At 55.7% G+C, this 5000-nt stretch overlaps 1 non-coding gene across 1 annotated transcript in view; it reads left to right on the forward strand.

The window, feature by feature from the left end:
- Positions 1-4186: 4186 nt before the first annotated feature.
- Positions 4187-5000, forward strand: part of LOC143242124 (small subunit ribosomal RNA) — a 1805-nt gene continuing 991 nt past the window's right edge. Inside the window, exon 1 of the ribosomal RNA XR_013022444.1 lies at positions 4187-5000. This exon is cut by the window's right edge and continues 991 nt beyond it. This is a non-coding gene — a ribosomal RNA (small subunit ribosomal RNA).

A 5000-nucleotide genomic window follows, 5' to 3' on the forward strand; every position in this document is an offset into this window, starting at 1 on the left:
TGTTTCCCTTTCCTCTCGGTCCGAGCGGGGATAAAGCAGTACGTGCGTTCGACCGCACGCCTACGAGTTAATCCGAGCGATTAGCCGGTCTCAGTCAGAGACACACGGGATGCTGGACCCGCAGCGTGCTCTGCACGAGCCGTTGAATTTCAGCATGTCAAACCAAGGGTCCGAGCGGCTCTTCCCTTTCACGGGGCAAGTCAATAACGGTGACTGTTTCCCTTTCCCTCTCGGTCCGAGCGGGGATAAAGCAGTACGTGCGTTCGACCGCACGCCTACGAGTTAATCCGAGCGATTAGCCGGTCTCAGTCAGAGCACGGGATGCTGGTTTCCCTTCCCCTCGCAGCGTGCTCTGCGTTCGACCGCACGCCTACGAGTTAATCCGAGCGATTAGCCGGTCTCAGTCAGAGACACACGGGATGCTGGACCCGCAGCGTGCTCTGCACGAGTCGTTGAATTTCAGCTTGTCAAACCAAGGGTCCGAGCGGCCCTTCCCTTTCACGGGGCATGTTATTTACGGTGACTGTTTCCCTTTCCTCTCGTTCCGAGCGGGGATAAAAGCAGTACGTGCGTTCGACCGCACGCCTACGAGTTAATCCGAGCGATTAGCCGGTCTCAGTCAGAGACACACGGGATGCTGGACCCGCAGCGTGCTCTGCACGAGCCGTTGAATTTCAGCATGTCAAACCAAGGGTCCGAGCGGCTCTTCCCTTTCACGGGGCACGTCAATATCGGTGACTGTTTCCCTTTCCCTCTCGGTCCGAGCGGGGATAAAAGCAGTACGTGCGTTCGACCGCACGCCTACGAGTTAATCCGAGCGATTAGCCGGTCTCAGTCAGAGACACACGGGATGCTGGACCCGCAGCGTGCTCTGCACGAGTCGTTGAATTTCAGCTTGTCAAACCAAGGGTCCGAGCGGCCCTTCCCTTTCACGGGGCATGTTATTTACGGTGACTGTTTCCCTTTCCCTCTCGGTCCGAGCGGGGATAAAAGCAGTACGTGCGTTCGACCGCACGCCTACGAGTTAATCCGAGCGATTAGCCGGTCTCAGTCAGAGACACACGGGATGCTGGACCCGCAGCGTGCTCTGCACGAGTCGTTGAATTTCAGCATGTCAAACCAAGGGTCCGAGCGGCTCTTCCCTTTCACGGGGCACGTGAACAACGGTGACTGTTTCCCTTTCCTCTCGGTCCGAGCGGGGATAAAGCAGTACGTGCGTTCGACCGCACCCTACGAGTTAATCCGAGCGATTAGCCGGTCTCAGTCAGAGACACACGGGATGCTGGACCCGCAGCGTGCTCTGCACGAGTCGTTGAATTTCAGCATGTCAAACCAAGGGTCCGAGCGGCTCTTCCCTTTCACGGGGCACGTGAACAACGGTGACTGTTTCCCTTCCCTCTCGGTCCGAGCGGGGATAAAGCAGTACGTGCGTTCGACCGCACGCCTACGAGTTAATCCGAGCGATTAGCCGGTCTCAGTCAGAGACACACGGGATGCTGGACCCGCAGCGTGCTCTGCACGAGTCGTTGAATTTCAGCTTGTCAAACCAAGGGTCCGAGCGGCCCTTCCCTTTCACGGGGCATGTTATTTACGGTGACTGTTTCCCTTTCCCTCTCGGTCCGAGCGGGGATAAAAGCAGTACGTGCGTTCGACCGCACGCCTACGAGTTAATCCGAGCGATTAGCCGGTCTCAGTCAGAGACACACGGGATGCTGGACCCGCAGCGTGCTCTGCACGAGTCGTTGAATTTCAGCTTGTCAAACCAAGGGTCCGAGCGGCCCTTCCCTTTCACGGGGCACGTCAATAACGGTGACTGTTTCCCTTTCCCTCTCGGTCCGAGCGGGGATAAAGCAGTACGTGCGTTCGACCGCACGCCTACGAGTTAATCCGAGCGATTAGCCGGTCTCAGTCAGAGACACACGGGATGCTGGACCCGCAGCGTGCTCTGCACGAGTCGTTGAATTTCAGCTTGTCAAACCAAGGGTCCGAGCGGCCCTTCCCTTTCACGGGGCATGTTATTTACGGTGACTGTTTCCCTTTCCTCTCGGTCCGAGCGGGGATAAAAGCAGTACGTGCGTTCGACCGCACGCCTACGAGTTAATCCGAGCGATTAGCCGGTCTCAGTCAGAGACACACGGGATGCTGGACCCGCAGCGTGCTCTGCACGAGCCGTTGAATTTCAGCATGTCAAACCAAGGGTCCGAGCGGCTCTTCCCTTTCACGGGGCAAGTCAATAACGGTGACTGTTTCCCTTTCCCTCTCGGTCCGAGCGGGGATAAAAGCAGTACGTGCGTTCGACCGCACGCCTACGAGTTAATCCGAGCGATTAGCCGGTCTCAGTCAGAGACACACGGGATGCTGGACCCGCAGCGTGCTCTGCACGAGTCGTTGAATTTCAGCTTGTCAAACCAAGGGTCCGAGCGGCCCTTCCCTTTCACGGGGCATGTTATTTACGGTGACTGTTTCCCTTTCCTCTCGGTCCGAGCGGGGATAAAAGCAGTACGTGCGTTCGACCGCACGCCTACGAGTTAATCCGAGCGATTAGCCGGTCTCAGTCAGAGACACACGGGATGCTGGACCCGCAGCGTGCTCTGCACGAGCCGTTGAATTTCAGCATGTCAAACCAAGGGTCCGAGCGGCTCTTCCCTTTCACGGGGCACGTGAACAACGGTGACTGTTTCCCTTTCCCTCTCGGTCCGAGCGGGGATAAAAGCAGTACGTGCGTTCGACCGCACGCCTACGAGTTAATCCGAGCGATTAGCCGGTCTCAGTCAGAGACACACGGGATGCTGGACCCGCAGCGTGCTCTGCACGAGTCGTTGAATTTCAGCATGTCAAACCAAGGGTCCGAGCGGCCCTTCCCTTTCACGGGGCATGTTATTTACGGTGACTGTTTCCCTTTCCCTCTCGGTCCGAGCGGGGATAAAAGCAGTACGTGCGTTCGACCGCACGCCTACGAGTTAATCCGAGCGATTAGCCGGTCTCAGTCAGAGACACACGGGATGCTGGACCCGCAGCGTGCTCTGCACGAGCCGTTGAATTTCAGCATGTCAAACCAAGGGTCCGAGCGGCTCTTCCCTTTCACGGGGCACGTGAACAACGGTGACTGTTTCCCTTTCCCTCTCTGTCCGAGTGGGGATAAAAGCAGTACGTGCGTTCGACCGCACCCTACGAGTTAATCCGAGCGATTAGCCGGTCTCAGTCAGAGACACACGGGATGCTGGACCCGCAGCGTGCTCTGCACGAGCCGTTGAATTTCAGCATGTCAAACCAAGGGTCCGAGCGGCTCTTCCCTTTCACGGGGCACGTGAACAACGGTGACTGTTTCCCTATCCCTCTCGGTCCGAGCGGGGATAAAAGCAGTACGTGCGTTCGACCGCACGCCTACGAGTTAATCCGAGCGATTAGCCGGTCTCAGTCAGAGACACACGGGATGCTGGACCCGCAGCGTGCTCTGCACGAGCCGTTGAATTTCAGCATGTCAAACCAAGGGTCCGAGCGGCTCTTCCCTTTCACGGGGCACGTGAACAACGGTGACTGTTTCCCTTTCCCTCTCGGTCCGAGCGGGGATAAAAGCAGTACGTGCGTTCGACCGCACGCCTACGAGTTAATCCGAGCGATTAGCCGGTCTCAGTCAGAGACACAAGGGATGCTGGACCCGCAGCGTGCTCTGCACGAGCCGTTGAATTTCAGCTTGTCAAACCAAGGGTCCGAGCGGCCCTTCCCTTTCACGGGGCACGTCAATAACGGTGACTGTTTCCCTTTCCCTCTCGGTCCGAGCGGGGATAAAAGCAGTACGTGCGTTCGACCGCACGCGTACGAGTTAATCCGAGCGATTAACGATTGTCTTTGTTACGAAAGACGTTCTGTTCCCACTGCTGATGCGACGAGTTTCGGGTAACCATGCCGAGACATCGGAATATGCATCATTTTCGATATAGCTTAGTGTGGGTTGAGCTGTCCTCCGAAGGTCGGTTCTTCCTGATACGCCCTAGTTTGTTTCGTTTTATCGGAACTGTTGTTTTGGAGAACTCGTACTCTAGAGTGTGTAAGAGGTCTGTCTCGTGATTGGTGACACGAAGTAGACAGAGAACGGCAGGCGTGTATCTAGCCACGCGTCTGCCGATTCGAGAGTGGTGTTTCTACTCGCCGTTGGAGCGGGTGGCTTGCACCGAACGAGAAAAGATACCTGGTTGATCCTGCCAGTAGTCATATGCTTGTCTCAAAGATTAAGCCATGCATGTCTAAGTACATGCCGAAATAAGGTGAAACCGCGAATGGCTCATTATCCAGCCGTTGTTCCTTAGATCGTACTTTCCTACTTGGATAACTGTGGTAATTCTAGAGCTAATACATGCAACAAAGCTCCGACCTCACGGGACGAGCGCATTTATTAGACCAAGACCAATCGGACCTCGGTCCGCAAATGATGGTGACTCTGGATAACTTTTGGCTGATCGCACGGTCTAGCACCGGCGACGCATCTTTCAAGTGTCTGCCTTATCAACTGTCGATGGTAGGTTATGCGCCTACCATGGTCGTAACGGGTAACGGGGAATCAGGGTTCGATTCCGGAGAGGGAGCCTGAGAAACGGCTACCACATCCAAGGAAGGCAGCAGGCGCGCAAATTACCCACTCCCAGAACGGGGAGGTAGTGACGAAAATAACGATACGGGACTCTATCGAGGCCCCGTAATTGGAATGAGTACACTCTAAATCCTTTAACGAGGATCTATTGGAGGGCAAGTCTGGTGCCAGCAGCCGCGGTAATTCCAGCTCCAATAGCGTATATTAAAGTTGTTGCGGTTAAAAAGCTCGTAGTTGGATCTCAGTTCTAGACAGGGGGTCCGCTTTGGCGGTTACTTCCTGGCCTAAACATCCTGCCGGTTTTCCCTCGGTGCCCTTGATTGAGTGTCTTGGGTGGCCGGCAAGTTTACTTTGAAAAATTAGAGTGCTCAAAGCAGGCGAAACGCCTGAATAATGGTGCATGGAATAATGG

This window comes from Tachypleus tridentatus, unplaced genomic scaffold, assembly GCF_004210375.1.
Source record: "Tachypleus tridentatus isolate NWPU-2018 unplaced genomic scaffold, ASM421037v1 Hic_cluster_10, whole genome shotgun sequence".
Lineage (NCBI taxonomy): Eukaryota > Metazoa > Arthropoda > Merostomata > Xiphosura > Limulidae > Tachypleus > Tachypleus tridentatus.